The sequence below is a fragment of the Halichoerus grypus genome, chromosome 12, assembly GCF_964656455.1.
Source record: "Halichoerus grypus chromosome 12, mHalGry1.hap1.1, whole genome shotgun sequence".
NCBI classification, from domain to species: Eukaryota; Metazoa; Chordata; class Mammalia; order Carnivora; family Phocidae; genus Halichoerus; species Halichoerus grypus.
In genome coordinates, this window is record NC_135723.1 from 33,804,359 (window position 1) to 33,825,814 (window position 21,456).

Genomic DNA, 21,456 nt, shown 5'->3' on the forward strand with positions numbered 1-21,456 from the left:
ATGTAGATACAGATGTAAACTGTGTTTGATGCTCTAAACCTGAATGTGTCAAATTAGCCACTTTCTTCTTAAGCTGAAGTTCAACATTTCTCTGGAGGCTATGACAATAAGTGAGGGTCATTCCCACTGAACAAAAGTAACCAAAAAAAAGATACTTTCAAATAATGTTTTGTCATTCACAATTTGCCAGGCGCTTTTATGTGTGTTTTTTTCTTTTGAGTTCTCACAACAATTTTGTGAATTAGCTCTCATTATCCCGGAGTTTCACACAAGAAAGTGTTTGTGAGACACAATTCCTCCTCCAATTACTTTAAGTTCAGGTCTCAGCCTAGACCTTCCTAGAAGTTCTGAGACGTGATCCTGACTTACTACGTCATTTCTGTCAGACTGATTGTTCCACTAATATTTGCCATTTGGTTGCCCTTGTAATAACCCATGAAATTCTCAAGATAGCTTTTGTTTTCTCTTTCTTTGACTGAGGAGTATCCTGAGAGTAAATGAGTCATCCAGGCCTCCCTAGATAGGGTCATGAGTTCCCTATCTCCCCAAACCTTCAGGGTCCTCATACCCACCTACGATAAATGGTTTTAAAATGCATTACAGTTACCAGCGTAAAGATAGCTTACCATCACCGAACCATGAAGAGACATAATTTCTACCACGGGAAGAAGATGGTCATTTTCATTACAGAAAGTCTTCATAATTGGCGTCTCTCTACTTGCCGTGATTTGCTGGTGGTTGCCCTTCATGTTAGAGGCTACTAAGCTCACAGCCACGGAGGAGGAACAGACAGCCCTGGATGTCCTGTGAATCCAGAAAATCACATGACCAGAACAGCTTCAGAACCCCAGACTGCTTTATCTGCTGCCGTGACATTCTGACTTTCAGCAAAAATAGTACCATAATTTACTACACAGCCCCAAAGTCACACGCAATCCCCATTCGCACATAAATGTTTCATATTAGAGAAACCCCTTCAGAGCCCCAGAGCTCACACAAGCTTCTTTCAAAATGACAGACGACCCTCTGCCCCCAGAGACAGATTTCACGGACTGCCTCAGTGTAAGTTTCAGACAGAGCATTCTGTGATGAATTTCATAACAACAGTTATTCTGCGGCTCACAAGCCTAATAGCCAGACAGCGGTGAGGAGATTTGACATCAAATTCCTAGCCTTAGGTTCAGCAGTCCGGACAGCAGTCTAGTTGAATGTCTCATAGACATCTTCCCCGCCTTGGTGCTGGATAGGTGACAGATCATTAACTTCACAATTTCCAGGCTGACGAACATGGGAAACGATCATCTGAAGAGTGACTGAGCTTTGGAATAGCCTGTTTTTAATGTTAGTTAGGACTTTTAAGAGCAAATATTGTAACTGACCACGATACTAAAGACGGTTAACAGTGCTGACCTACAAACACCAACGGTCTCGAGTCAGTTCTCTAACCAAAATGTCTCTATTCCTGGGCAAAAGTCAAGAGCCTACAACTTTCATAAGTCTGTATGTTTCTTCAGCGCTCCCAGACCCAGTGTCAGATATGCATCCACTCCGAATTCCAGCAGACCCCAGGGAAGGGGGGACAATGCATCAGTGTTTACAAAGCCTTTTCCTGTTTTATCAGTCCGTCCGCTCATTCTTTTTCATTCAATGATCAGTATTTATTCAGCATCTACGATATGTCAGTCAGTGTCTCGAGCACTGGCTAACGAGGGGCAAATAAGATAAAACCAAGTTCCAGTAGCAGTCATGAATTGGGAATCCGACAGTCTAGTGGAGTCATGGTGAGTGTGTGTGTGTGTGTGTGTGCACATAAAAGAGTGCTAGAAAATGATACTAATAGGCCAGATAATGCTGGACTTTATATACCATAGAAGAGAAATGTTTGGACTTTTCTAAGTTTGGAAGCTAATGAAGGGATTTGAGCAGAAGTATAATATTACATTGACTTTGCAGAAATATCCCTTTGGCCACACTGTGGCGAATGGGAAAGCATAGAGGCAGAAAAAGACCGTGGAGAAACCAAGGCAGCAGCGCTTGAGAAAGCTGAGGGTACTTAGGACTGGAGTGAGAGTGGCGGGGGTGACCTAAAGCTGACCAATTTTGAACCAATTTTGAACTTAGCCCTGAGAGGAGCAAATAAGGGGTTTGAGAAAACAATCGTGAAAGGCTCCTAAATTGTTGGTCTAAACTGCTGGATGGCTGGTGCCATTTATTAAGATTAGGAGAACAGGAAGGGGCAGTAGCCAAGAATTCTGTGTTAGATTCAGAATTATGGGCTGTCTTTTAGGTCTCTGGTGGAAGGATCACACTGGCAGGGAGAAGTTAGAAATGGTCTCATGATGGAACATTGATCCATCTGCCACATAGGTGATATTTAAAGGCAAGCGATTAGGTAAGATTACTGATGGAGTGAAAGACAGTAGAAGAGAGGTCCGAGGCCTGAACTTTGGAGCACTCCAACCAGGAGGAACAATGAAGAAGATGACACACCAGAGGAGACAGAACAAATGAAGCAGGAGGAGCGCCAGGATAGTGTTTCTTATTCATAGTCTTACCAGCCACAGGAATCACTGTGGCAAGAGCTCGGTTGTGTTACCTGCAGGATGGAGTTACCATAGTTCATCTAGTCAAAGATGGTCTTTCTTGTGCATGTTTTACATCTCTGAAATCAGATTCATCTTATAATTGATGGCAGCTCAGTACTGTGTCACAGTTTAATTGGCAGATCTTATCCTTAGTGTCAGTAAATAGAATAATGCGTCTTGCAATTAACTGATGCTGTTTTAGATTTAATGAAATTTATTCTGATAACTATACAACAGAGCACACATATGGAGAAATTAATATAACTCCTCTCTTTCTCTCACACACACACATCATTAAGCACATTAAGTATTTGAATACTCTTTCTTGGCGATTCTTGAGGATCTCATAAGCGAACTCTATTTTCTTAACATAAAATAATAGGAAATGAATGAATCCCTACATGTGATATTTGAGAAGGAAGATATTCTAAAGTCACGTGGTCTATTAGCTGCATGTTTCTTATTACATGCAAAATCTATAATTTGATGGTAATATATTATACTCAGGTTACAAATCCATCCAATGATAATTCATTCCTCAATCTATCAAGCAAAATATTCTTGTAAATTTCACAATGAATATATAATTTGATAGAAAGCAATAGAAGACTTTCAAATTGCTATAAATAAAGGAAAATCGTGGCCATGAAAGAACACTAGCAACTTTTTTTTCATGGTAATTCTACATCAGAATATTACCTTAAAACTTTGAGGAATTGCTTTTTATTTTTTAAAAGAATTTATTTATTTATTTGACAGAGAGAGAGCACAAGTAGGGGGAGCAGTAGAGGGAGAGGGAGAAGCAGCCCCCCCCAACCCCAGCTGAGCAGGGAGCCTGATGCAAGGCTCCATACCAGGACCCTGGGATTATGACCCAAGCCTAAAGCAGACACTTAACAGACTGAGCCATCCAGGTGCCCCAAGAATTGCTTTTTATAATAAAAATTGACACCAAAAATTACTTCAAATTATACAGCCATCCAAAGTTCTTATGTAACTTGAAGTAGCAAACAACTCATTATTTTACCAAAGAGTAGTGAGTTGTTACAGTGCATATAGTCATTGTACAGTAGCTATACAGGAATTGTTTTTGTACTCTAGCAAGCTCACGTTAAATATTGAAAATAATGTTGAGGTTAAATATTGAAAAAGTCATCAGCAAATATGCTAGGTGTATGGATATGGAGTGTACCAATGTATGCAACCTATCACTGCTATTGATAATTTTTAAATGATGGTAATCAAATAGAGTACTGCTTGATCAGAACTGTTTTATAATTTTTGTATACCTTGTTTTCATCATCTTACTAAGTTGTTATTCTGTTTTAAAGCTGAATTATTATTCTAACTTACCATTTTGTAAACAAGTATTCATGTCAGTGTCACTAAGTTGTTCAGCTGCAGTAATGAGTCAAAGATCAATTAGGCACAAACCCCATAATGGATCGGGCACAAAGATTTTTTTCCCCCCAATCCATTTGAATTTAGAAAGAGACAGCCTGTTTTAATCTGTCTTCTGAAACGCAAGGTCGGCAAACTGGAGGATATCGGCTGCCACCCTTTAGACATCTTCAATCAATCAACCTTGATTGGCCATGCAGTTGGACTTTAGAGTTAAGAAAATGATGTTTCTCGCCTCCTCTACAAATGCTTGAGTTGAAAGTAAAATGCATCTTGATTTCAGGTTTTAAACAAAGGGTGAAGTCAAGCTTTCATGTATTATTCAAGCCTTGTCTATAAGACACATAAACTCATGAAGTTAAAACATATTTCAATAAAGAACCAGGTTGCCTTATTTTCCTTTGAAAATGGAATTAAATGTAAAAATAACTGTAATGCAAATATAACTTAAAAATATGTATTTACATTGGGGAGAGTATGTGCTATGGTGAGCACTGTGCATTGGGTAAGACTGATAAATCACAGACCTGTACCTCTGAAACAAATAATACATTATATGTTAAAAAAAAAGAAAAAAAAAAAGAAGATAGTAGGAAGGGAAAAATGAAGGGGGGAAATCAGAGAGGGAGACAAACCATGAGAGACTGTGGACTCCGAGAAACAAACTGAGGGTTCTAGAGGGGAGGGGGTGGGGGGATGGGTTAGCCTGGTGATGGGTATTAAAGAGGGCACATATTGAATGGAACACTGGATGTTATACGCAAACAATGAATCATGGAACACTACGTCAAAAAAAATTAATTAATTAAAAAAATGTATCTCACAGAATCCTTTATTTTTTACCCAAACATCATATTTATATCTAAAGGGAAAATGAATTCTTGCTAATGAGATGAAATAGAAAAATAGCTTGTAGTTCGTGTCTCCCTTGAAGGTGATTTGCATTTCAGAGAGTGGAATGTACATGTTTTTTAGAAGAGCTATAGGTTTAAATGAGACCCAGACAATCTGTCTACAAAGACAAAGCTCAGCAGAACAATGGAAGTAAAACCATCCAGAATACTTGGAGTCATGCTTATACAATATCCAAAATTGGTAATTGGTCACTTTGTTGGAGTGTGGGGGTGTCTAAGAGGGTTTTTGTTTGATTTGGTGATGTTTTCGTGTATGCCCAGATTTAGTTTATGAAAAGGTTATGCAATTTAGCACTGAGCACGACAGCATCATCTCCTTCTGCTCACCCCCTCTTCCCATCTCTGATGTTTTGTTTTTTTTCCCCCACGGGCATGGCCTTGGTCTTGGCCTTGTTATAGCTCATGTTAACATAACCTACCAACGTATTCTCTCTGAGTGGACTGATATTCTTTTGCTTGAAACATCTGGTTATATCCCTCAACTCTCCACTTACCCTTGTGAAGATTTGTCTTCAGCATATTCCCCAGCAGTACAATGCACAGTCTTTTGTAGTCCACATTTGTATTGAAAAATTTGATGTTTCATATTTCTCAAAAAAAACCAAAAACCAATCAAACAAACATAGTTTCTGCTTTCAGATTTTGTTTCTGCCGAAAGGTGGGCTCTATTACCTGTCCACACATGTTGACCATTTACTTCTAAGTGTTGTTAGAGGTGTCATAATTACAGTTTTGGAAACCCTGCTTGCTGGAGACAACATTGCCTATGCCTTCTTGATGGGTGATTCCTAAAACACATAGCCACAGTTTGCATGTCTTCAAAAATTGTTTGGTTGTTATGCTAAGAAGGATTGAGCAATGAGACTATGATCAGTACTAAAAATGAAAAATGGAAAACAGCCTGGCATTAGGCATCAATATAGAGTCAAAATCATACCAATCTCGCTCTGGAAGAAAACAGCAGTCAGGACGGCCAAATGAAGATAACAAGTAATAATGAGAAACACTGGGAAGTAGAGTCTGATCCACTAAGCAAAAGGCAGCTCCGTCCATTGAATGGAGCACTGGATGTTACACGCAAACAATGAGTCATGAAGAAAATCAGGAGGAAGCTAAGACAGGCACCAACTAAGAGAAGGAGGCCTAGGGGCTCTGACCCCAATGAACTGGTGGGTACTTTTAACTCCACCTGATTGTAACTTATAAATTGCCTCTTGGAGAGTCCAGGTCACTTGGGCTTTAATAGCTTATGACCCCATAAAACTATAATTGTCTCATAGAGAATACTGAATACAATAAGAGCTCTTCCATCATGTCTGAAGTTTTGCTATCAAATGGCCCTCTTTTGGGTTACTGGCCACTGATTTTAGCCATTAAATTATTAAATGTATTAAAAACTTCCACTGAATTTGGCAAGATAAAACATGGACTCGGATATATATGCCTCTCCAGTGGAACTTCCATATTGTTGCAAAAGTTGGAGTACCAATGAAAGTATAGCATTGAGGTGAAATATAGAGAATAGAATATGTAGAGAAATAGAAAATATAGAGAGAAATATAGAAAGGCAATTCAGAGTCCTTTCCAAGAGCTTATGATATAGTGTGGGAGGCAGACAAATAAACAGACACGTACTAGTATAGTTACCATGCTATTTCATGTCATAATTTCAACTGAGACATATACAAAGGGCACCTGCTATAGGTAGAATGAAACACTGCACTCAATAACATCTTTTTTTTTTCCTTTAAAGATTTTATTTATTTATTTGACACAGAGAGAGAGAGCATAAGCAGGGGGAGCGGGGGAGGGAGAAGCACTCTCCCTGCTGAGCAAGGAGCTGGATGTGTGGCTTGATCCCAGGATGCTGGGATCATGACCTGAGCCACCCAGGCGCCCCTGCACTTAATAACATCTAAGAAATAATGCATGTACAAGAATAATACATAGCAAAATGGGACATTTTGACAGACGTATCCTTGGATATTCATAGGAGAAATAAACCACAGTGCATTAGAGAATCAAGGAAACTAGTTCAGAAAGGCTGGGGAAAAATAGAGAGAAAATCAGTTAAGGTGAATGGCATGAAGTGTAAAGAGGTATGAGGGCTACATACTACAGGGATTGTTTACAGATGGTAGTAGTTTAGCTTGACTGGAGCATATAATATGCACTGATTAAAAGAAGGAGATATCCACAGAATTAAAAGTGGGGGAAATGAATATTTGTTGTAAACCTGTGATATTTTGGCTCTGGTGTAGAGAAATTTACCTATATTACTTTGTATTCACAACATACTACCAAGATGGGCATCATCATCACCCATTTAGAGATAAAGAAGTTGAGACCCAGGCCAATTATAACTTGGTTTAGATCAAACAGAAATAGTACAAAAACCTGAATTTGAACACATGATATTGAACTCATTCCACTACAATACGCTGCATCTTAAAACAATCTGATGAGACCAAACTATTTTTCTTAAACCATAGCGTGGGAACATGAGTTGCATAAATTCATTGCATGAATTGTTCTTAATAGTAATTTAAGAAGCACCGACTCAAATTTTTTTCATACTATTCCACCTCATCCATCACAAGTTCTGGCTTCTGATAAGAAAGTACAGGTCAAAAATACTTGTCCTTTTTCCTTCTGGGGTTGGAGCTAAATGTGGTAAATTCTGTTCAGAAGCTTGAAATAGGGTGAGGGAGAGGTAGTCCCAAATTTTGCACTGTTTTGCCAAAATCACTGGTAGGCATGACATTAATTATTCATGCATTCATAACATTAATTATGACACTAATCATATATTACTTCATTAAAATCACTTAACAGTATTATATTATTGACAGGAAAAGAGCAACACTAAAAGGGCTTGTGCTCTTTCTCTATCTTTTAAAAATACACCAAATTTCTTTGTTTTCTGAAAACTTGTTTAGAGTCCTTAATCCTAAGGATCAAATACATGTATATGGAAAAGTGGCTAGTCTGGTATCTGATATATTTAGATTATTAAATGCATATTAATTCATTTATTCATTCATGCATGTAACTTAATTACATTTCATTAATTGAAACAAATCAGCTGCGGGGAGTTAGTTTAGATATCAAAATATTACCCACAATACTCAGTGCATGAATTCATCCCCTCCCAAAATGTAAATTCATTTTCAGGCAACGCCTTATAGCGTAAAGTGCAGGAGGTAGAATCATTTCTTTTTAATTTGCCTTATAAGAAAAATGCCAGCTGTAAGTAGACCCTGGATGTTCTTGACAAGGATAGCTAACTAATCTCCCCTTTTGCCTTCCACTCTCCAAATAAATATCCCCAATTACCTCCAATTTTTTCCACTATTTATTTTGACTACTACTGATCACCCTCAAAACCATTGCTGTGTTTAAGGATCAACAAAAGTACTGAAGCTAAACGAACTTGAAAATGGTAAAATAATTCTCAGATGAAGTTTTGGTAGTAAAAAGTTTGAGTAAAAATCTCTTTTCTTAAGTTGGGTTTCCTCAAAACAAAAACGAAGCAGTCTGTATTATGTCCGTGGTTTACCGAGGAGAAACCCTTAAGGGACTGAGGGAGGCAGCTCTGGGGAGGGCAGGAAGCCTGGGGAAAATGTGGAGTCAGCCTCCACGGCCTGTTCTCCTGTGGAGCTCTGGCCAATGGACCGCAGCACGGACGATCCTGGTTGGAGGCAAGGTAGTCGGACTTTCACACCCGCTATCAGTCAGTCCTTGACTCTGGAGGGTATAATCCCTGGGGGAGGTGACTCCTGTCAGTCTAGAGCAGTTGTTCTCAATGCAGGTACGGGTTCCCAGACCAGCACATGGGCATCACCAGGGAACTTGTTACAAATGATAGTTTCTTGGATCTTAGCCCAGAACTGCTGAATCAGCAACTTTGGGGGGCGGGGCCAAGTGATCTTGTTTTAACAAGCTCCCCAGGTGATTCTGATACACAGTCAGGTCGGAGCACCACTGGCTGAGAGAGCAGATCTCTCGAGGAGAAAGCTGGGAGCCCTCAGCAGCTGATCCTCACAGTGGTATTGGTTCAACCGCCCCGTGAAGGGAATCAGAGTGGACGACCAACAGCCCCCACTACGTGTGTTTCGGGCTTTGGTTGTATGAAAGGAAGCCATCCCTCTTGTATTCACCGTCTTGGTAGCTTTTGTAAATGTAGTCATTTAACAGCTGCCCTGCATGCATGTGCTAGACTTGCCTCATTCTGGAAAACTGGATAATATGCTTAAATCACTTTGCCTTGTCCACCTGCCGTCCCCACCCCTTCTTAGGAGGAGTCCGCCTCGTGCGGATGTATTTTTCAAATAAAACCAACCAATCCAGAGTCCATACGCCCAACCAACTGGGCTCTTACACTCCAGGCCATTACATACCTCCCTATTAAACCCCAAGGCCAGGCACCAGACAACCAGGGATAGCCCCTCTGCCCCAAAGCCCACTGACATTATTCAAACTAGCCGATACGAAATCTGCTTCCCTGCCTCACCTGTTCCTACCCGAGGAAACCACAATAAATACCCGTACCCACAATTCCCCTGCTTCCCTCCACCTGCTGAGACACTTCCCTCCGTGCCTGCCTGTGTGGCTTCCTGTGGTGTTCCCTGCCTCCTCTTCGGGGGAAACCGTGAGTAATAGTTTATTATGATTTTCAATGGCAGTTGTTTTCCTGATCTGTGGGCCAGACTGTACCTCAAAATTTTTGCGAACATGCTATATTTTAAAAAGCCTCTTCGTCAGAATCCACTCCGTAGGGAAAGCACAAAAGATTGAGCAGGTAGATTAAAGAGTCCTGCCACAGAGAGTGTGAGAGCATCTGGTAGTTCACCTCCACTGACTTGAATGAGAATTTCAATTTGAGGTGGTTAAGGGGAAAAAGATTTCAAACAGATGCCATATAGAATCTTCACATAATTCTCATAATGTGAACCCCCTTTCCTTTTAAACAAAGAATCTAAGTTCACTACAGAGATAGGGCAAATATTTGTTTTCCACTTGAGGCATTGCTGAGAAAAGAAATTCAACTTGCCCTCTGTGCCAGATTCTCAATAATTTCTTTTTTGGAACATCACACTTTGGTTGTACATCCCTTTTATGTTTACATGCGAAACACAGTTTTAACTTTTATTACAAAAGCTGTAGCACGGTTATTTTTGGTCAGGACAAAATAACTCACTGTTTTCACAGTGAGAGTGTATATGCCAAGGCTAAAACTTAGGGTGATAAAGCATAATAAACATTAAACAAAAATACTGAATGTCAGAAGAATGTAATTATGTAACAGCAATTTTCCTGCAATAAGTAATGTGGCATGCAGTCTTGGGCATTGATTTGCATTGAGGACTGTTAGGAATTGTTCGGTCAGAAGCAATACTTTAGTATGTGTGGATTCTTGTTCATGAATGTATGCTTTGATTTTGAGTGAAGATATTTTATTTATCAAGGACTTAAAGTCCAAAGTGCAAACACGGCCCCAGCTCCGGTGACCTTGCCTTTCAGGTATTCTCTGGTGTGCCAAACTGTGAAACTTGGTAGGAGACACATTTATCTTCATCATGTGTGTTTGATAGCAGTTATTGAATTTCTAAAATTAAATAATTTGCAGGCCATTTTAGAGTCCAGATTTTTCTGCCAAATTTTCTATCTTCTGAGTGATTTATTTGTAGGTCCAAAGCACCAGAGGTTATAAAGCTGTGGCCAAAAAGATTCTTACTTTGTACGTAGATTAAAAGGTTTATCTCACCCAAGGTGCAGCCAACTCTTTACCCAGATGCCAAACTCAATGGTGTGTGACACGGACAACAGGTTATATAATTTCCAGTGGTCAAAGCTGGACTGGACGTTGGTATCTTTCCCCTTAGGGAGATATTCCATTGGAAACAAAAGTTTTCAGTTACTTGAGGATTATGAATCATTACCTGCATAATTCAAAACTGCAGTTCTACTTCTGGCTTTGCAGTAAAATAGAAAAAATAATGTTTGTTTACAGGACCATTATCTTAGCTTTTAACCTGAGGGAATGTTTGATGAGCTTATCATAACCAGTCAAGCCTATCCCACACTGTGATGCTAGAAAAGAAGCTGATGTTCCAATTCACATAGATTTGTTTTAGAAGATCTAGTTTATACTCAGAGGAGAAAGGATTATGAAAGAAAATTCAAAATCCAAAGTATTTTGAACGTACTCTTCTCCTCAGCTTGTAAACTTTTTAAGCATAGAAAATTGCTTTCTGTATTAACACCTGATTTATTGCTGCATCTGTCTCCTAACACAAGCAACTAAACACGAGGGGTGTGGCAAAATGAGGGTAATGGTAATTAACATATTAATAATGCTAGCTGTCCTTTCCTACGTGTTTTCAGGTACCAGGTGTTGTTTTAGGTACTTTGGCTATATATCATGTTAATTGTTAGAGCAACCGTATTAGGCTCATTTTCCAGATGAACCTGAGTCAAGCTCCTAATCTTACATGTGGGATATTGGAATCGAGCAGACTGGGTTTAAATCCAAGTTTTGCCTATGAGAATGGGTGCACTACTTGACCCATGACACGCATTATTTGACCTTTAAATAGTTGACTGTTTAAAGGACCCTTAAGAAAAAGACTTTTTATTTGTGAATAATAGCCCTCACATGGGCTGTTGGCTTTACTTCTGTAATGCCCCTGATTAGATCCCCTCCTGTTGGTAACCACAGCTGCTGTATGAGTTCGTATCCTTATCCGTTTCACTTGGACAAAGGCCCTTCTCTTGCCCTTACACCAGTGGTATTCCAGCGCAAAGGGCACTGGCTCATGAGAACCCAACTGTTACATAGTCAGGAATTCTGAAATCTGCTTATTAAACCACTGGCACCTTGACACCAGCCATAGCGAGAGTGTTTACACCAGGGAAGTCTGGAAGGTGAGGGCTTTCTCCCACCCACATCCTGCTGAAGATTCAGTCTACCAACACCTCAACCTTTACACGGCTAGTAGAAGAATATTCAGATACCTCTAGGTCCTCACTTTTGATCTAGTTCTACTCACTTTGCAATTCCTACAGTCCTAACTCCTCAGGATTACTGAGAATTTTCATAAGTTAAATTCGGTCAGTCTACCAGCTACCCCAACTCTCCTTCTTTGGTTCAGGCAACATGTGGACACTACATTACACCAACTCTTGATCTCTTCCTCCCCAGACGGCATGACCTCAGTGCCCATGTTGTCATTCATGCTATACTGTCTGCTTAGAATTCCCTTCATATGATGTATATACTGGGCAAGCTTTTCTGTACCTTCCTTAAAGCCCTTCGTACTCTGGGGGCGGAGGGGTGGGGGACACCCTGTCTTAGCTGCTTTTTACAGCACATTTGTAAACGTGAATACTGCACTTAGCACACTCATTATTTGCTTACTTATCTAGCTGAGTAGATTCAAAGTCTGAGGTTATGACTTATCACCTAGAATACAGGAGATGCTTAGCCAAGAAAAATTGCACCACAGGGAATTAACAGGCAAGAAAAACTTTACTCAAGACTGTTGAAGTAGCAGGGAGAAAGAAAACTCCACTCCCCTGCAACAAAAGCTGAGAGAGTTGTTGAACACTGGGATGAGCTAGTGGAAAAGTACGGGAGGATGTGGGCGGAGCAGAGTTGGTCACATGGTAACTGCCATCTGTGTCGGCTAATTGGCTGTTCTCAAAGTTGGGTCTCCAGCCTCCCATAGACACTGGGATTCGGGGGCTCTGTCTTCTGTGATGATTGTTTCCAAGAGATAGTTTCCTTGTCTTTTTAAATTTTTTTTCCAGATTTATTGAGATATAATTGACATATAATTTGTAAGTTTAAAGTTCATAACAAAATGATGTGACAGATGTCTATATTGTAAAATGGTTACAAAGTTTAATTAACATTGATCACCTATAATTTTTCTTTCCTTTTGATAACATTTAAGATCTAATAGCATCAACTTTGAAATATAATTTGTTAACCATAGTCCTCATGTTGTACATGAGATACCTAGAACTTACTTCTAACTGCAAGTTTATATCTTTTAATCACCTTCACCCATTTCACTAATTTCCCCAATCCCCCCTCCCCATCTGTGTCAGCCACCAATTTATTCTCTGCATCTAGGAGCTTGGGTTTTGTTTTTTTAGATTCCACATATAAGAATTGAAATGATATGGTATTTGTCTCTTAGTCTGACCTACTTCACTTACCATTATGCCCTCAAGGTCCATTCGTTTTGTCACAAATGGCAGGATTTACTTCTTTCTTTAGGCTGAATAATACGTGTGTGTGTGTGCGTGCCACATTTTCTTAGTCATCAATTGATGGACACTTGGGTTGCTTCCAGGTCTTGGCTATTATAAATGATGCAATGAACACTGGGATGCAGATAATTTTTTAAGATAGTGATTTTTGTTGTTGTTGTTTCCTTTGGATATATACCCAGAAGTGGAATTGCTAGATTATGTGGTAGTTCTAATTTTAACTTCTTGAGGAACCTCCATGCTGTTTTCCACAGAGGCTGCACCAGTTTGCATTCCCACCGATAGTATATAAGGGTTCCCTTTTCTCCACATCTTCATCAGCATTTATTACCTCTTAGCTCTCTGTTGCTAGACACTGTAATAGGTGTGAGGGGAGAGCTACTTAGGGTTTTAATTTCCTTTCCCTGATGAGTGATGTTGAGTACCTTTTTATGTACCTGTCGGGGATTTGAGTATATTCAGAGAAATGTCTATTCAGGTCTTTTGCATTTTTTTTTAAATTGGGTAATTTGTGAGTTTTGTTTTTTCTTTATTTTTTCTTTATTTGGCTATTGAGTTGTAGGAGTTCCTTCTATATCTTAAACATTAACACCTCATCAAATGTGTGGTTTGCAAGTATTTTCTCCCATTTTGTAAGTTGCTTTTTCATTTTGTTGATCATTTCTTTTGCTGTGAAGCAGCTTTTTAGTGTGATACAGTCCCACTTGTTTAATTTTGATGTAGCTTGTGTTTTAGGTGTCCTATCCCCCCCCCAAAAAAAAATTCTTGCCAAGACAGGTCAAGGAATTTTTTTAGCTTTTTTTGTTTTTTTCCTATTTTCTTTTAGAAGTTGTATAGATTCAGGTCTCCTGCTTAAGTCTTTGATTAATTTTGAGTTAATTTTTGTTGATGGTAGAAGCTAGAGGTCTACTTTCATTCTTTCACATGTAGCTATCCAGTTTTCCCAGAACATTTATTAAAGTTGCTGTCTTATCCCCATTGAATACCCTTGGTCCTCTTGTCAAATATTAGTTGACCTTACATGAATGAGTTTATTTCTGGGCTTATTTCCATAGTTAGGAAGATACCTGTCTAAGGTGTAGTCAAGATGAAAGGAACATTAAGGTCATCTTGGTCATGCTTAATAAATCTCTTAAAAGTTGAGTTTGACCAGTGAAGTGAATCCCGTTAGTCAATGCGTTTTAACCATGTTTACGGCTAAAAGCAATCAATATAACTTTTTAAATAGACTCTGTTAGTAATTTTATGAGTGGTGACTACCGATTGATACTATTTGGGAGCTGTTTTCCTATCGGCCTATATCTATGTTCCTAAAAGGCTCTACGCAAATAAATATACATAATCATTTTAAATATAGTAAAATAGTTGACTATTTGAAGAACCCTTAAAAGGAGGGTTATTTATATTGATGATAGCACCACAGAATTAAAATTTTATGAAACCTTCATTTCCTATACTGATCCCCCTTAAAAAGCCTGAGGTACCATTGGTATGCTGGGGATGTTCTTTAATTTGATCTCTGTTCCGGCTACATGGATGTGTGTGAATATCCGTTGAACTCTACCTTTATCTTTGCATTTCTCTGAGTACATATTCAGTTTCACTATGTGCACCTTTCTGAATATTCTTCAATATAGAAAGATAGAGAAAAAAATTACATAGGATTTGGAGTTACAGGCCTTGGTTTATAGACCTAGTTTGTGTTGCTGAATTGCTCTGTACATCACTTTCTGGATCTGGAATGTAATGCCATTTACCTCACTTAATTATTTAGATCAAAAGGGATCACATAGGTAAAATACAGTATATAAACTTGAAAGTAAATACAAATAGGAATTTTTATGACTATATTAAGGTTCATAATATGGCATCTTATTTGGAGTCTGTTACTTGCTCCCAGGGCCCTGAAGTGGAAAATTATATACTTCATAACTTGTTTATGCTAACTCATTTTTAATTCTTTTGCCTTTTAATAATAATTTTTTTTCTCCTGGCCTCAATCATAAGGATTTTCCTTTTGGGAGGAAAACTGTTTTTCACTATTTTATATGACAACTTCTGAGCATAGAACAAAGTTGAAAAATGTACAGTAAAATCTGTGTATCTACCACCTAGATTCTCCCCATGTTCTTATTTTTTAGTAATTTCTTTACATTGTAAAATTCACCTGTAAATGTACAGTTTTGAGTGTTAACAAATAATTTGTATAACCACCACCATGAAGAAGATATTTCCATTATATCAAAAGGCTCCTGAGGGCCAGTCTGTGGTCATTCCCTTTGTCCACTTACATTATTCCCTGGCAACCACTGATAAGAATTTTGTACCTACAGTTTTGCCTTTTACAGAGTGTTAGATAGATGAAATCTTCAAATCTTCAATTCTAGACTTTTGAATTTCACTTTTTTCACTTAATGTAATGTCATGGAGTTTCATCAATGTTAGTGCATGTGTTAGGAGCTACTTTGTTTCATTGGCTAAGTGTTCTATCACTATTTAGCTGGACCACAATTTTTTATCCATTCCATTTTTTTATCCAATCCATTTTATCCATATCCATGGATTAAGATTTGGATTCTCTCCTGTTCTTGGCAATTACAAAGCTGCTAAAAACATTAACCAATAGGTTTTTGTTTGCAAGTCTCACTTCATTTCTCTTGGAAAAATTTTCTCTTAGAGAAACAGGACATTCCTACACGTGGGATTGCTGTATCCCACAATAGTGCCTGTTTCACTTCATAGGATGCTGCAAAAGTATTTTCCAAGGTGGTCCTGTCCTTTTGCATCCTCACAACTAGGTCTGAGGGCCCTAACTGTACCTCATCCTCACCAGAACTTGGAATTGTCAGGAAGTTTTGTTTTTTTTTTTTTTTTTTTTTTTGGCTTCTGTTTTAGAGCTATTCTAATAGATGTATAGTGATATCTCATTATGGTTTTGTTTTTCACATACATAATGACTCAGGATCCTGAGTACATTGATGTTCATAGGCCTATTTGCTATCCATGTCTTTGCCAGCATGTCTGTGCAAGTCTTTGTCCTGTTATAAATTTTTTGTTTTAAATTGGATGTTTAGGGCGCCTGGGTGGCTCAGTCGTTAAGCGTCTGCCTTCAGCTCAGGTCATGATCCCAGGGTCCTGGGATTGAGCCCTGCATCGGGCTCCCTGCTCCGCAGGAAGCCTGCTTCTCCCTCTCCCACTCCCCCTGCTTGTGTTCCCTCTCTCGCTGTCTCTTTCTCTCTGTTGAAAAATAAAATCTTTAAAAAAATAAATTGGATGTTTATGTTCTCTTTGGAAAATTATGAGAGTTCTTAATATTTTTTGTATACAAGTCACTTACCAATGTCTTTGGCAAATATTTCTCTATTTTTATAGCTATTTACATTCACGTTAGGTCCAATTTTTATTCTTCATATGAGTTTAATTTTCCTCTAAGGCACAGGATTAGATTTACTTCGAGATTTTTCTTGTTTTCTAATATAAGCATGTGATGTATAAACTCTCGGCACTATAGCGCAGGACACACATTTTTAAAATATGTATTGGTTTTTATTCAATTCAAATGTTTATCAGTGTCCCTTGTGACTTTCTCTTTGACCCAATCTTACAAGGGTGCTTTTAATATCAAAGATACCTTTTCATTATTTACTCTAGTTTATTTGGCTTTTGCTTACAATGTTTTAAATCTCTTTGTTTGTTATAAGGTCCAAAATATTGTCACCCGGTGAGAGTTTCATGAGTGCTTGAATAGGTGTGTTCTGTTGTTGTTTGAAATGTTCAATTAGCTCATGTTGACTGAGGATAGTCTTCATATGTTCCTGTCTCTGGGAGGGGAGTGAAGTGTCTATCTGTGATTGTAAAACTTTTTTTCCCCATTTCTATCAGTTTCTTCATTTATTTTGAAGAAACTGTGAATATGTACAGTTATATATAGAGAATAAAATTGTATTCTCTTAATGATTCCTCCTTTTCATTACGAATTTTCCCTCCTTATCTCTGATAAAATGTTTTGTTTGGAAGTCTGCAGTGTTTGCTACCAATATAGCCAGCCCATCTTTCCTCGAATTGTTGTTTGTATTAAACAGCTTTCCTGGGGTGCCTGGGTGGCTCAGTCGGTTAAGCGTCTGCCTGCGGCTCAGGTTATGATGCCAGGGTCCTGGGATTGAGTCCCACATCCGGCTCCCTGCTCGGTGGGGAGCCTGCTTCTCCCTCTCCCTCTGCCTGCCGCTCCCCCTGCTTGTGCCCGTGTTCTCGCTCTGTCAAATAAATTTTTAAAAAATCTTAAAAATCTTTCCCATCAATTTTAATTTTAACAGATCTATTTTTATATATATTAAGTAGATTTATTTTAAACAGTGGATTTTCTTTGTTTTTTAAAATTTAATTGGACAACTGGTCTCTGGTTGGGTTTTTGGAATAGTATATGTAAAACTAGCTTTTTAATAAATTGAATTTATTTTGCTGGTTTTTAGTGTCTTATCTTCCCTTTTTTCCTTTTTCAATTTTATTTAGTTATGTTAATCACCATACATGCCCTTTTTTCCTTTTATTCCTTGTCTTGAAAAACCAATGATTATCATGATTCTGTTATTTCCATTATTGATTTCTTAGTTTTATCTTTTTAAATTTTAATGGTTTCATCAACACAAACCATATAACATTATCATAGTCTACTTTTAAATATTGTATCATTTCACATAGTGTTGAATCTTTGCAACAATATACTCTGCCTCCATGTCCTCATTTATCCTAGTCTGTCATAAATTTGAATTTTGCATATGTTATAAGCACAACAAGACAGTATTATTTTTGTTTTAGATAGTCCATTACACTTTCAAGTAAGTAAAAGTAGAGGAAAAATGGTATTCTATATTTTTTACCATTACTAAGCACTCTTTTTCTATTTGTGTAGATTCAGGTTTTTATCCAGATCCTACTCTTTGTGAAGGAAGAATGTCTTTTAACTTATCTTGTAGCACAGTTTTGACAATACATTTTCTCAGGTGTTTGTTTCTTTGTTTTTGTTTTTGTCTAACCGAGTCTTTTTATTCTTAAAGATATTTTTGCTAGGATAGAATTCTGGGATGAGAGTAGATTTTTTTTTTTCTTTCAGTGCTTTATGCCTATTCTGCATCCTTTCTGATGAGAAGGTTGATGTTGTATATTCCTCTGTCTTCTAATTATATATAGATTAGATTTAAATGGTTTGAATAATGTGTCATGGATACTTTATTTTCACTCTTTCCCTTTGTTTCACTTGGCACCATTTTTATTTTAATAAATCCAAGTTTCCTGATTGTTAGCTTTGTTCATTCTTCTCAGAATCCTTTTGAAGGAATTTGCCATCAGTGATCCCATGCTTTTATTTCAAGAACTTTCATTTGCCTTTTATCTATGATTTTAATCTTTCTGCTGAAATTGCATCTCTGTTCATTAATGTTTTCCAATTTTTCCACTAAATCCTTTAACATGAATGACAGTTATTCCAAAACCTGAGATGGATAGCTTCACCATTTGGGTCACTTTTATTTTGATCCTGGGGATTGTTTATTTATTGGCAGTGGGCCACATTTTCTTGCTTAGATTATGTGACTCCGCTCCTAATGGAATGTCAGGTAATCTGTAATGAAGAACAGAAAAAGGTAATGAAAATAGTTCATGCACATCAGTGGGCACAGCTCTTCTGTCAGGCATCTGGAATAAGATTTGAGTCCGTCTAGTCAGGTGAGTTTGGCTTAAGTATTATTTATCGTGATTCCAATTGCTCCAATGGTATGCCGCTTCTTACTTTGTTCTTCACGTGTGCTTGGAGTGCTGGAGGATTTTGTTTCAACATTCATAGTCCGTTGGAGCTTTCAGCAGTTCCTTCAAACTTGGGCTACTGATAAGGGTCTCTATACCGGTTCTCCCTCAGTATAAGACTGGGGATGTTACTTACTCCTAGGTTCTAGTTTTAAACAAGTTATTTTCTGTTATCTTACTCTACCTTCTGACTCATAGTGAAACTAAGAACCTGGACTCCAGGGGTAAAGCATTTTATACATTTTTGGTCTGTCTCCTACTGTAACTGAAACTGAGCTTCGTATCTACGTTTACCCTTGGACAGGAGTTTGCACTCTCTACTCCAGTGGGGTATCGTTGTAGCTTCCAAGGCTACAGCTGGTTTCATACCTTTTCTCCAAAAGGATCTTTCATATGTCTCTTTGAATAATGAATATGTTCACCTGTGTCCTGATGGTGAAAAGTTCTGCTTTCCAGTGGAGTAACAATTCTTTTGTTGTTTTGGTTTGAAATGAAGGTCTAGGATAAAAAACACTTTGGGGTCTGTCTGTCCCACCCTTAACGACCGCCCCTGCTTTGCTATGACTTTGATCTCCTGCCTTCTCCCAGGTTTTATAAGTACCTGATGCAGGCCACTAAAGAAGAGCTTGCAACTCTTTTTTTTTTTTTTTTCCCTGGGTTCTTCGGGTGTTTCAAACTTGACCTTTAATAAATTCCCTTGTGTGGCCTTTAAGATTGTCTTGAAATGCAACTGATTTCTTAATTGCTTGTATAAAAGCTACATCTTTCAACCACTTTCTGCCATGAGTGAAAGAATGGATTTGCCCTGTCTCTCCTTGGAGGATCTTGTTCTTTAAAAATTACTTACTTGCTTGAGTAAACTCAGAAAAGCCCATGATGGGCTCAAGAAAGTATGACAAATAACTTAGCCTCCAAAAATATACTTATATGCTCCATTGATATTTAGGATTTTTAAATAGAGGTTGACATTACTGGATGTTATTTCTGATCAAAATACTGGCATGTTAACTATTTCTATTTCAAGACCAACAATTTTTAAGCCTTCCAGAAATAACGATTCACAGGGGAAAAAACATCAAGTTGGCCTCAGACTTTTCTATATCGGCATACATTGTCCAAAAAAAATTGAACAATATCCAATAAAATTACCCAATCAAAAGCATTTAAGCTTCTATGTAATTAGGCATTCACTAACATGAAGGAACTCCAGGAATATAGTAGCAATTATGAACTAAATTTTGAGGGAAATCTATTGAGTATTAAATCAATTAAATTATGGAATAATATGGACCTATAAAAAATTGCAAATGCTACTTAAAAAAAGCTACATTAAAAATATTTATCCCTGGAGGAAGGTGGTGCAGAGGAGTGTCTAGGAGCATATGTTTACTGTTTCTTCATAGTTCATAGCAAAAAGGCAGTCAATTCTCTAAAAGCTGAAGGTTTAAAAATAACACTTTAATATTTTTAATATTTCTGTACTTAATTTTAGAGACCTTGAAAAAGGAGTCCCTCTTGGAGCTTGGGAATATGGTGGAGGAGAAGAATCCCAAGCTAACCTCCTCCTGCAGACAGATCTAAGGCTGCAACTAAATATATAGCCCAACTCCCTCTGACAATGACCTAAACACTAATAGAACAACTCTGCCACAGCTGAAGATAGAAGGGAAAGGTCCCACTGAGAATGGTAGGAGGGGCACAGACCTAGTTGGGAACAGGGCATGGCAACCCACCTGCCTGAGGGATATCACAGGTGCAGAGGTCTTCCCTGAAGAGGGAGGGAATTGAGCCCCACGGTGGGCACCCTCTGTCTTGGGGATATTTATTGGGAATATGAGCCTCCAGAACATCTGCCTTTGAGAATTAGTGGGGCTTAACTCAGGAACTCAGTAAGAAAATTATGAAAGAGGGGTGCCTGGGTGACTCAGCCAGTTGGGCATCTCCTTCGGCTTGGGTCATGGTCCCGGAGTCTGGGGACTGAGCCCTGAGTTGGGCTCCCTGCTCGGTGGGGAGTCTGCTTCTCCCTCTCACTACCTCTCTCTCTCTCTCTCTCAAATAAATTAAAATATTTTTTTTTTAAATTATGAAAGAAAAAACTATCACTGGTAAAAGCAGACAAAGAATAAAGGCGGTAAAGCAATTACTTAAAGCTGGCATATGAAGGTAAAAAGACAAAATTAGCAAACTCAGTTATATCTACAAAAATTAAAGGATATTGAGCACTTTTTCATGTATCTGTTGGCCATTTGGATGTCTTCTTTGGAAAAATGTCTGTTCATGTCTTCTGCCCGTTTCTTGATTGGATTATTTGTTCTTTGGGTGTTGAGTTTGATAAGTTCTTTATAGATTTTGGATACTAGCCCTTTATCTGAAACAAATAATACATTATATGTTTAAAAAAAAGATAGTAGGAAGGGAAAAATGAAGGGGGAAATTGGAGGGGGAGACAAACCATGAGAGATGATGGACTCAAGCAG

General features: G+C 38.2%; 1 long non-coding RNA gene across 1 annotated transcript in view; it reads right to left on the bottom strand.

Annotated features, from left to right (window-relative positions):
* Positions 1-632: 632 nt before the first annotated feature.
* The window catches only part of LOC144379660 (uncharacterized), a 487,511-nt gene continuing 466,687 nt past the window's right edge, over positions 633-21,456 (bottom strand). Inside the window, exon 3 of the long non-coding RNA XR_013442986.1 lies at positions 633-804. This is a non-coding gene — a long non-coding RNA (uncharacterized LOC144379660). The remainder of the gene's footprint in view (positions 805-21,456) is intronic.